The following is a 13,834-nucleotide window of genomic DNA, read 5'->3' as shown; positions in this document are numbered from 1 at the left end:
TACTTCTTCGAACCTCTATGGTTAATAATGCTCGAGAGAGAGGAGATTCCTAGGAAGATATTGTATAGGGTTGCCAAGCAAGTTACACCGATCTTATGGCATAGGTGACCATCTATCATTCAACTTGCATGGGTAAGTTTATTCTGGATAAAGCAACAACTAGGAAGAGGGAAGAGAGGAAGACCTGTAGAAACAGATAAAGCAGATGGCTTCAACAATCTATACATTTGGTTAGAAGATAGTAGTGATTGTGAGATTTATAATTTGAAAGAAACCCTAGAAAAAACATTTGAGTTATGTGAAAGCAAAGGCACCTATTGTGAAAGAAGTTCGCAACTTCAGTTAAAGGAGGACTACATGGAACATGTTTACTTTACCGAATTTGATGTGAGAGCAGGTGTTATTTGCTTTGGAGATATGGCATCATATTTATTTATGAGCTGAAAAAGAAGTCAAAAGAACCGAAAGAAGATATCATCTCAGAAGCAGCTAAAATAATTAAATTAGAGATAAGAGAACTGACTAGAACAATAGGGAACTATCGTACGATGGACTACATTCACAACATCAATAAGAATGTTCTTTAAAGTTTACAAATTCTACCTTGTTACCTACTACCTTCTACTTTGAAGCAACTCAGCATTGGTCAATGTATTACATAAAAGGTTTTATAATCCAATTTGATCCAAATGTTTTTATTCTTTTTTTTTTTTTTTTTTTTTTTGGCTCCATGGGCACACCACTGACCTGGTTCTGTATGCTTTGGTAATACATTGGTCAATGCTGAGTACATTTAAAGTAGACAATATAAGCGAATAAAAAATTTAGATACCCATTGTTTATTCCTTTCAATGTTGTGAATATCATCCAATGTTAGATATGGCATGGCATCTGTGGCCATTTTGAATTGGGAGTAAAATATTAGTTTTACCTTGGAGGAATGAAGGGGCTTTATTTCGGTGACTATAAACAGGTCTTTGATTCATCTGACCAAGTTTTGCCATGATAGTATTTTTTGTGTGTCAAAACTTTAAACAAACGGAATATTATAAGTTATCCGGCTGCCAAAAGCTCTACCCGACTGGTTGACTCGTCCTGGATTCCCATGAACCATCTATTGAGCACAGTTTCACCAAAGAGGTCCCAACCATTATTTTTAGCATGATGTCCTCCAGAACACTCAAACAACTTTGCAAGCAAATCTCTTCTCAACAATGATCCCATCCACTATATCTCATAGCAATTAATTTCTGAATGAGGAAATATCCACGCTATTTACAACAAAGGCACCCAAAAATTATTTTTAGACACAGAGGCTGAGTTATGAGATATTAGGAAGCTGATAAAACACGATGGAGGTTGAAATAAAAAAAGAGAAATAGAAAATGAGTATAGAGGAAATTTTTGTCAAAGTGGGGGGAAATATTTCCTGCAGTTAGACACCCCTTTTCCCATCACAAGGGTTCAACGCTGAAAAGTATATTCCACGATGAAGCTGAGCGACTCCGTTGCGGTGGGTTCTCATTGAAAATTTTATCTCTATTTAGGCTCATTATCGTATATGTATGTTGGACACTGTCATCCAACATTCTATAATAAAAAAATTATTTGTTATAACAGCTGTGATTATTAAAAGTTTAGTAATGGGAGTAACACATTCAGAAAACTTTCATGAAGGAATTGCTGAATACATGTAATTGTAACTATTGATGCTAGGAGGTACCATCAGTCTAAACTGAGAATGACTGAATTTCAAAATCGTTTCATAAAAGGTAAAAGAAATATATACCATTTATATCTAATCTATCATAATCCTTCTTCCACCAAATGTAACCCAGAGATCAATTGGAATATAAAATTTTCCTTCATATGAATGCAAAACGCTCCCTGAGCGTCTATATATATATATATATATATATATATATATATATATATATATATATATATATATATATATATATATATATATACATATATATATATATATATATATATATATAAATATACATATATATATATATATATATATATGTATATATATATATATATATATATATATATATATATATATATGTGTGTGTGTATATATATATATATATATATATATATATATATATATATATATATATATATATATATATATATCTTGTTTAATTTTCCCATCACAGGTTTAAGATGAATATTGAAAACGAAAATAAAAGGGAAAAAAATTTGCATTTCTTCAACACGCCAAAGTCACTTCAAGAAGAATTCTTGACCCCAGGGAATGCTGTTATTACATGTGCCCGCAGTTACCTGAGAGAGAGAGAGAGAGAGAGAGAGAGAGAGAGAGAGAGAGAGAGAGAGAGAGAGAGAGAGAGAGAGAGAGAAAGTTGAATGGATTTGAAAGTAATCAAAAGAATGCCAGTAAATAATGCGATCAAAATATTTTGGTTTCTACTTCTGGTACAAACCAGAACGAAATATATTATTATTATCCTCATTATCATTATCATCATCATTATTATTATTAATATTATCATTTTTATTATTATTATTATTATTATTATTATTATTATTATTATTATTATTATTATTAGCTAAGCTACAACTCTAGTTGGAAAAGCAAGATGCTATAAGGACAAGGGCTCCATAAAGGAAAAATAGCCCTGTGAGGAAAGGAAATAAGGAAATAAATAAACGATATAAGAAGTAATGAACAATTAATATATTTTAAAAACATTTACAACATTAAAACAGATATTTCATATATAAATTATAAAAAAAGACTTATATCAGTCTGTTCAACATTGAAACATTTGCTGCAAGATTGAACTTTTGAAGTTCTACCGATTCAACTACCCGATTAGGAAGATCATCCCACAACTTGGTCACATCTGGTATAAAACTTCTAGAATACTGTGTAATATTGAGCTTCGTGATGGAGAAGGCCTAACTATTAGAATTACCTGCGTGCCTAGTATTACGAACAGGATGGAACTGTTCTGGAAGATCTGAATGTGAAGGATGGTCAGAATTATAAAACATAGTTTGCAACGTGCATAATGAACTAATTGCACGACAGTGCCAGATATTGATATCTAGATCAGGAATAAGAAAATTAATAGACCGTAAGTATCTGTCAAATAAATTAAAATGAAAATCAGCAGCTGAAGATCAGACAGGAGAACAATACTCGAAACAAGGTAGATTGAAAGAATTAAAACACTTTTTTTTTCAGAATAGATTGATCACCGAAAATCTTTAAATACTTTCTCGATAAGCCATTTTTTGTGTAATTGAAGAAGACACGGACCTAATGTGTTTTTCAAAAGAAGATTTTGCTGTCGGGAATCACACCTAAAAATTTAAAAGTCATACAAAGTTAAAGAAATATTATCAAGACTGAGATCCGGATGTTGAGGAGCCACTGCCCTTGATTTACTTACAATCTTATTTTGAGTTTTGTTAGGATTCAACTTCATACTCAATGATTTACACGATGCAATAATTTAGCTAGATCTCTATTAAGGGATTCAGCAACCATAGATCTACATTCAGGAGATGGAATTGATGCAAAGAGAGTAGCATCATCTACTTATACAACAAGTTTGTTTTCAAGGCCAAACCACATGTCACGTGTATATATTATGAACATTACCCTGAGGAACACCAGATATCACGTTCATATACTCAACAACAACTTTTTGCGATCTATTACTGAAAAAAATCAATAATGATATTAAGAAACGACCCACACACTCCCAACTGTTTGAGTTTGAAAATAAGGGCCTCATGATTAACACGGTCAAAAGCAGCACTAAAATCAAGGCCGATCATACGAACTTCCTGACCACAATCAAGGGATTTCTGTACAGCATTGGATATAGTAAGAACGGCATCACATGCTTCAAGGCCTTTACGAAAACCAAATTGCAAACTAGGGATCATATAATTAATTTCAGTAAACCTATTAGGACGTTTTGCCAAAATACGTTTACAAATTAGATAATATGGGAGTTAAGGAAACTGGGCGGTAATCAGTTGGACTTGAGCTACCACAAGCACATTTACATAGTGGAATACTATTACCAATTCTTCAGGTAAGACCATCATAATCCTGTTAAATGAAACTTTAAAATAATAAAATCCTGTAAAAATTATAAATTCATAAAATCATATTCCTGTGCACCTCTTCAATTCCGTCCCATAACTCCTTCCTGTTCCTTCCCCCGCCGCAATGAAAGCCATGAAAAATCCATTACAATTAACCCTTCGCGTGCAACGGGACGGTTGGGGGCCGCCCTCGGGGCTAAAGGCGTTAGGTTATCTACCCTCATGGTTCAAAGACTAGTGTTGCTTTACCCTTCGCCGGAAGTCAACTGGATACTGGGAAGGAAACAGCGTAAGATGGGGCAGACGAACTTCTTACATCTATGAAAGAGAAAACTTAATAGTTCTTAATGGAATCATTTCCTGACCAAGGTCAGCTATTAGAATATTAGAGGGGTAACTTTTATGAGTTGATTTCATTCTCAAATTACTTTTATAAATCTGTTTCGACATTTTTTCCAGAAATATACAAAGTACACTTTTCCTAGGTGAACATGCAGCAGAAATGCTAAAATCAAAATTGTTCCGATAGAAATAAGATTATTAAACCTACGTGAAAAAGAATTGATCATTCTGAGAGAGAGAGAGAGAGAGAGAGAGAGAGAGAGAGAGAGAGAGAGAGAGAGAGAGAGAGAGAGAGAGAGAGACTATATTTGCCATAGAGCCTCAAAGAAAGCAAATGATGTTACAGACAGCTGTAACATATTATTCAAGTTATGGCTGTGAATTACGGTTCTGGTAACTTTCAAAGAAACAAGACAAGCAATACAAGGGAAGCCTCTATAACATTTATCAAAATTCATAAAATGTCCATGCCTTTTATTAACCGTTGAAACTATAAGGTTACACAATGTTACGGGATAAGCAGTGGGGAAATAGCCATTCGTAATATCTTTATTCAGTACCCTCCTGATTTCTTCCCTCTATCACACAATTCTTAGCGAGTGTCATATAAAATATGAGCTGGAGAATTCTCTTACATTAAGGCATAAACTTGCATACAATGACAGAGCGCATCTGCGAATATCAGAAGAACCTAGTTTATAAGCAAATTATAATTTCAACTCCATTTTTCCGAAACTATGTAAAAAAAGAGGGCTAGCTACTACTTCTATTATGCATTATTGTCATTATTATTTTCATTTTCAAAATGATGTAACTATTAATTTTTTTTCTCGAATATATTGTTTATGTGACATATGCCTCTAGCCTAACTAAAATCTTTCCTTTATATGAGTGTAATCTACCTTAGCAAGATTGCTTCACTACGGATATCTTAAAACTTAAAAACTATGAATACCTAAGAAAGAATACTGAATGGAAGGATATGAATAAAAATTCATATTCATAGCAACATAGGCATTGCCGCTTAATAAAACTCTTTTTCTGCAACGATATGCGCACTAGACTTGATAAAAACCTCCCATTAAGCTTTCATGTAATTCTAAAATCCCATAAAAGTGAATGTATCCAAAAAATATATCTTGGTAAAATTAGAATATTTTACATATGAAACAAAATATCCCATGACCAATGGTTTCTTCTTTGAAGTTATAAAAGAGATTGCAAGATAAAGAAATGGCTTCTCAGTCTCTAAGCTGTAACACACATCCATAAATTGAACCTCCCATAAAAAACCTCGTTTTAAATATATTCAGTCAAACTGCATAACCACAACAGACCTGACAGCAGTACAAAGAGGGAATATATGGTTCCATTCAGGCTCTTATCTTTCCTTCTCACTGCAAATATGCAAATTTAATATCTAAATAACTTCCATCTACTTTTTATTCACGTTCTGCATCCATACTCCACATCCCTAGGGAATATTTGGCTGGATAATCCATTCCTTGACATCACTTTTGTCTTGCAAAAATTATTCTTGTAATCCGTCACCCATTCTCAAGAATTATGTACAGAGACTCGAAACTCCCCCAAATATCTAATACTTATACCACTCACATAAAATAAGTTTTACAGTTAAAAATGTATCACAGTCCAGTGTTTGGATTTGGGAAGCACTCCATAGGACGTTCCATTAAACTCCTTGGTGAATGAGACAGGTATCCAATATATTTCAGTATATACCATTGGTTCTAAAGTATGTAGCCTCTGAGGGCTTCTGTGGTACTTTGTAGGTAGTAGGTTGGCCAGGCCACCAGTCACCCGTTGGGATACTACCACTAGAGAGTTATTGGGACCTTTGACTGGCCAGACAGCACTACATTGGATCCTTTTCTCTGGTTACGGCTTATTTCACCTTTGTCTACGCATGCACCGAATAGTCTGGCCTATTCTTGCCACATTCTCCTCTGTCTTCCTACACCAGACAACTCTGAGATTACCAAACAGATTTTCTTAGCTCAAGGGGTTAACTACTTCAATATAAAGGTTCAGTGGCCACTTCCCTATTAGCAAGGGTAGAAGAGACTCTTTAGCTATAGCAAGCAGCTCTTCTAGGAGAAGGACACTCCAACATCGAACCATTGTTCTCTAGTCTTGGGTAGTGCCATAGCCTCTGTACTATGAAGTTCCACTGCATTGGGTTAGAGTTCTCTTGCTTAAGGATACCATTGGGATCACCATTCTATCTTGTTTCTCTTCCTCTAGTTTCTTTAAAGTTTTCATATTCTATATATGAAAGATTTGTTTTAATGTTACTGTTCTTAAGAATTTCATACCAATTGTTATTTACTTCTCTTATAGTTTATTTCTTTATTTCCTTTCCTCACTAGGCTATTTTCTCTGTTGGAGCCCTTGGGCTTATAGCATCATGCTTTCTATTTAGGATTGTAGCTTAGCAAGTAATAATAATAATAATAATAATAATAATAATAATAATAATAATAATAATAATAATAAGAATTTATGAGGTATTGGGTCATTTTATATTTACCCATGGTTACAATGTTATTGAAAATGCCAGAGTTAGTTTTATCTTTTTTTATTGTTTCGAGGAGGTAGGTGGGTGGAGTTAGCTGAGAGGGAGTTGCCTTGCTTGTGCATTGGTATTCGTCTGATTCTTGTCTCGTTGGTAACCTTATGTTGCTAGGTCTTGCCCCCAGGCCACGAGAATAATTTATCTAGTATCATCTAGAAGATTTTAAGCTAATATATATAGGCCCCAGCAATGCAATAGCAGCAGAAAAGATCCAGCCTATCCTTTTGTAAGAGCCAAAGTTCGACTCTCTCGCAAGTGCTTCGAGTGTGTGCCCTCTCCAAAGTGAATAAGTTTTTACACACTATATATCATGCGTAGTGTGTTCAAATGTTGGTAAAGCAATTGAATAATATTTCAAGTGTAATGTATTATTATATATATGTGTGTAATATAAATTTTTGTAACTGGCCCTGTGAATTTAGGTTAAAACAGTGAAATGTATTTATTCTGCCTATCTGTTTGATTACCTCGTGAATCAAAACACGTGTGTATTAATTACTTTTCTGTAAATTCTCTTAGTATTTGAGTGTTAAGATGTTAAATATTTTCATTAATTATCAAGATTAAATATTTGTGTTAATTTTAATTTCCAGTGAAACAAGTAATTATATAAGTTTTAGAGTGTAATATTTCCTTGTCTTAGTCTTAGGTTTTGTTCAGATTTAATATTTCGATTGATTCATTTTGGTAATAATTTTTTGGTATTAATGTTGTATATTATTTCATAGAATATACTTATTTTTGTAAAGTGTGTATTATTTCGATCACCAGTATTTCTTACAGAGATCTCGTAATCCCTGACTAAGAATCGAAGTAAGAGGTTGTTCAAGTAATTAATAACTCAGTTTTGTTGTGAGTGTACTTAAGAGACCTGGGAGTGGCATAATTTATCAGAACTCGGGTATTATTCAAGTGTATCAAATCTATGTTAAAACAAACACGCGAGTTTGGAACTCGAGAGGTTATGTAATTTTCCAGCCGTAATATATAATAGCCAAAGTTCGACTCTCTCGCAAGTGCTTCGAGTGTGTGCCCTCTCCAAAGTGAATAAGTTTTTACACACTATATATCGTGCGTAGTGTGTTCAAATGTTGGTAAAGCAATTGAATAATACCAAGAACACCTAAAACACCATTGTTGCTTGTTGTAACAACCATTAGCGCAATAGAAATAACTTCAAAATGAGAGTTCCCATAAATAATCTCACAATAGGTTCTATGCCTTTTCGTTTAGTTAGAAGCCATTACTTCATTCATGCCAAGTCAAATACTCAGTCCCGAAGCCTTGTAATAGTGAAATTTAGGTAAATATCAAACTCTGTCTATATTTCAATTGTGGATATATATGAGTTGGCCATATGGCCGTAGGGGTGCCATTCAATGTCGTTATGAAAAATGATAAAAATGAAAAAACTTTACAGGATGATAATGAGCATGAACAAAAAAAAAAAAAAAAAAAAAAAAAAAAAAATAAAAAAAAAAACATAAATATCATTCACAGACATTAATACTTCAAAGATGATTTATCATAGATATCAAGCATGGACCCTACAGAATGTGGAAGGCCTAACAGGTCCCAAGTACATCAATATAAAAGAACAGAAGTTCGGCAGCTGAGATGAAAGCCACTAGTGTTACGATTGTTTCAAGTTTGAACCCTGCTTGCTGGACACTTGGACCTTAGTTTCATCATCTTTCAACTTGAAGCTTTCCGATTCAAGAGATCTATGCCACTTCCTTACCCTTCTTTGGCATCCTTCTCCAGTCTCTGCCATAATCATAGGTCATCCGTATATGACATTCCCATAGATAGTCATTCATTTCATATTCACTCCATACATCCTTAACTATCATAATCAGAAATAGACTAAGCCCTGATCTTTAATGTAAACCAATTTTAACTTCAAACACTTCTATCTTGCCACAGCCTGTCATCATTGTAGTCCGTGTCTTTGTAGTCTGTGTTTTTGTAGTCTGTGTTTCTGTAGTCCGTGTTTTTTATACATTATTTTATAAAAGTTGTGCCCATCAATAGCCTCTTTCATCTTCTCTGTGTTGTTCCTTGTCATCTTGCACATGTTCCAGTTTCTAACTCTTAAAAGGTTTTTATTCTTAATGGCGGCAGGCTGGACACCGTCCTGTCAAACAGTTTATGACCGTGAGAAGACGCCCAGACGCCACAGGAATGACCTCGGGCCAAACATTCAACATTGAAGTGGCGTAATTAAAAGGTAAAATGCAGTAATATCACAACATAGCTTTTCATCATATAACTCCTGAGCATCTTACAGCTAATTTTGAAAGAATCCATAATGTGATACTAATGGCATAGAAATGTGAAGAATTTTGTTAAAAGGAAGAGATTTACTAACAATATGAGTCAAGTTCGATTCTTACAGAGCTGGCTCGAATAAATTCGTTAAGAAAAAATGTCAATTCATATCAAATCTAATTAGAAAAAAGAAGCATATAGTAAATATCAGAGATAAAAAATCATGAGTTAAAAATCTGTGATAAACTGAAATTTAAATCTCATCTATAAAACTTATGCCTCTTCAAAACGTTGAAATCTTAGAAACAGAGAAACTTTTAGAATCTCACAAATTTCTGAAAAACTTTTCTTACCAAAATATAAATATCTTTCACTTAAAATAAGGAGTACTTGTACTATTCCCAAGCACACTCCTCTTCCTTTATGCAGTATTAGAGGAGTTCAAACGTTAATATATCCACAAAAAGGCCATAAAATCTCCTGTGTAGAAGAAATTCTTATTTTTGACTAATTTGCAATCAGAAATTGACATAAACATCTCAAATGAAGTGTTTGGAAATGAGTAGTTTATATTCCTTGAACATTTTGATAGCATTGGCTCATACCTCTTGGGGTGCAGATCGGTAGGATGGTCTCAAGCTTAGAGGGTAGCAAGCCCTTGTTTCATCAGAATTCCATTGGAATACAAAATATACTTATCAACTGCCCATGGTAGGGAAAGATTTTCTATTTAATGTAACATTCATATGTTGGACTCTTGGTTGCTGATAGCCAGTTACCTCAAAGTCTTCACCAGCAGTCATCCAACACCATGTAGATACGGGTATAAGTAACAAAGTAATAATAGTGAAAACTACTTTAATTAATACGGGGTAGATTTTATATCCCCTTCAACTTTTAGACCTAGTTTGACACAACAATTGAGGAATTTCAATGAATTAGCTAACCCATCAATTTTCAAGTTTTAAATTTGCTTCCTATTATAATGAATAAAGGAATGAAAGCAAAATTTCCCTGTGTTCCAACTCACGGTAATGCAAGAAGCGGTTGAACTTTCAAGTTACAAACCGACTCAATTCATGTCATCTGGGACTTGGTAAATGAAGTCTTCTGCAAAAGGAATTAATATTACTGTCTTGTATTTGTTTTTATAGGTTTTGAATTGATTGATTTGTAAAATATTATAGTAAAATGTACCAGTTTAATGACTGTTGACGTAAAATATCCAGAGAAATGTAGAATTACTAGTATCAATGTTAAAATGGAAGAATAGCCCGACTATTGTATTTTAATCACCATCTTATCACTAAGCAATATCACTTGTGCTTTCACAATGTTTTCAGACAGAAAAATTTTAAGGCATTTACTCCCACTCAGGTAATGAAATTTCCATCCTATTTTTTTTTCTAAATCTCTCTGTAAATCTATATGATTATCTTCATCATTTCCCTTCAATTCCATGATTTTTTAGTCAATGCATTTATTCTTCTGATAATGAATATTTCATTTACATATTTGTGTTCATGAAACCAGAATTAGCGAGAAAAAATTCATTGCAAATATATATTACATAAAGAAAATATGTAAATATACTTAAGCCCATCTTAATTACATTTACAACTTCTCTTCCAAGAATCTTGGTGAGGGTGTCCAGTTAGACACAGGAATTCCTGGCACAAATCACTCTGGGGAAGGTGCACCCTGCCACACCCTTATTGTGCGGCGAGTTCCTGTGTATAGTCCTGCACACCACCTCTGCCATCTCTCCCTATACCATCTGTTTGGGTACTCACCGTGCAGTAAGTGTGTGACAGTGTGCATTTCCTCAGAGCGAGTTGTGCCATAAATTCAAGCGTCCAACTGTACAGTTGCCTTCATTAATTCCGGTACACTTCGCAAGAAGCCAAGAAGACGACTGACAGCTGTATTTTGTCGTAGATAGCGCTGTTTAACTAAAAAGAAACTATTGGTAACGCTGCCTATGAAACAAAGTGGCTGAACTTGTAAACACGTTATCAAAAAGATTTTCATTAATATTCCGAAGTGCCGCTGAGCAAATAATATTACTTTTCTATACAGCCCTTGGTAAAATTAATAAAAAAAATTTGACCATGTGTTTACGGGCCGATTGGCTTTGTTTAACAGGCAGCGTCACCAGTAGTTTCTCTTTTTCTAAACACTGCGTTCCGTTCTACAATATACATCTGTTAGACATCCCATTAGCTTCCCGTGAAGTGTACCGGAATTAATGAAGCCAACTGTACCTGGCATTTTCATCAAGAGCCTTAAAGAGGAATTGTTTTCTGAGGACGCAAGACTTGGACATTCGTTCAGTAATTGCCTAACACGCAGGGGAGCCAAGCAATAATCACATAAGGGTAGGCACCTGCCAGTCATCATGCCCAATTCTTAGATGACTTTGAAAGCCATGCATCCATAATGAAAATGCATACTCAATACCTAAAGGCTTAGCCATGACAGCGTTTCATGGAATCACACAGAAGGTGAAAGGTACATTTAAATAAAGAGCATATCGACTAAAGTGAGGTAAATTGTATGGGAAGGAATAATAAAATCCACATATATAAAAACTAAGGAGCTTCGCTATAAAGATACGACAAAAACTAAAATTACAGTACAATTTTCCACAGCGAAATTGGTCAGTTTTCTTGGGATTATAATCACCACAGGGCTGCTCTTTAGAAAAAATTCTGTCACCTTAAATAACCAGGTTAACCATACAGTAGCCAATAGTGACAAAATATTCTATTTATTGAGCAAGGGCTTGTGCAAAGAGTGTAGAGAGAGAGAGAGAGAGAGAGAGAGAGAGAGAGAGAGAGAGAGAGAGAGAGAGAGAGAGAGAGAGAATAACTGGTTGATCTATTGGTATAAACTGGCGTCTACACGACGATTGGATGTCAAAACCGGAAATGAATAATTTAAGATAAAATTATAATTGCCGTTAATGTTATTACACTTGAAGGTGTAGCCATACTTGAAAAATGAGCGCTACAACTTAAGGGCCCGAATAGGGAAAAGAAAGCAGTCACGGGCGAGAAAAAGACATTAATTTTTAAATAATCATACTAGAAATAATAATTATAAACAATTAAGATAAATACTAAAGTAGATCAAGTAACACAAATATAAGATAAATGATAAAACGCCCCATGTTAACTTGTTAAAAAAAAAAAAAAAAAAAAAAAAAAAAAAAAAATGAATCTGCTACAAGTTTGAACTTTGGAAGGTCTACCGATTTAATTTATAATTGGGAACACTTCTTGGTTGCTGCAGGAATGAAACCCACGGAATGCAGTGTGGTACTGGACTCCATATAAGTTATAATTAGCTGCAAACCAAACAATCTGGGAAGATCTGAATGCAAAGGAGGATAAATATGAAAATCATATGCAGCATACTTAACAAAGCTGACTGAAGAACGGTGCAAGAGAGTAATATAAAAACCAGAAATGAGGAATTTAATTAACCGAAAGACTTTTACAGTTATACGGAAAGGCAATGTTCCTATCAGCTTATTATATGTTTGTGCAATATACATAGAAAGCTGCAAATACATTTGTAAATCAAATTATATTGCAAGATTAACAAGATTACAAGATTAAATGCGGTTTAATTATTAACTAAAAACTGATTTTACATGAACTTAATTCCCTATCTTATTTCTGAGGAGGCAAATAATATAGCTTCGTATAGACCCTATCCCTTTCGCGTTTTAATTACACTGGCATAATGAAGAATGAAAGGGTAACATGTCTGTGGAATAAAGAATTTCACATAATATGGATATAAATTTCTAACCGGAAAACTTCCTATTTGCACTAGATGACAGATAATTGATTTGCCACTATCAACTGGTAACAGTGACGTTTGTGCATGACTGTCCTGTATATGAATATCTCCGTAAATGGCTGTATAAAAATTAACTATGCTCACAACTAAAACTCATACATGCCTATGTAATATAACACTTCTCTGGCCAACAAGGAAAGCAATAAATACTGACCCTTAGTATGTGGATAGTTGATTACAAATGAAAGTCAGAAAATATTACTATGAAACGCTTTTTCGCCATTTGCAGGGGCCACAGGTACTAGCTGGAAACATAATTTTCACATTAAATACATTACACTTCCGAACTGAAGGCCGTTATTTACCTTCTGTGCTTACCCCCTTCAAACGAAAAGGTATTATATACATACAAACACACATATTATAGGCTATATGTATATATATATATATATATATATATATATATATATATATATATATATATATATATATACATATATGTGTGTGTGTGTGTGTGTGTGTATGTTTGTATGTGTGTACTAATGCCACGAAGGGCAAATTGAAAGGATGTGCTTAGGGCTAGTAATATCATGCTCATCATGTGCCATTTGTAGGGATTTCTACACATAAACATACACACACACACACATATATATATATATGTATATATATATATATATATATATACATACATATATATATATATATATATATATATAT

The sequence above is a fragment of the Palaemon carinicauda genome, chromosome 14 (genome assembly GCF_036898095.1).
Source record: "Palaemon carinicauda isolate YSFRI2023 chromosome 14, ASM3689809v2, whole genome shotgun sequence".
NCBI lineage: Eukaryota > Metazoa > Arthropoda > Malacostraca > Decapoda > Palaemonidae > Palaemon > Palaemon carinicauda.
This window is presented reverse-complemented; position numbering follows the sequence as displayed.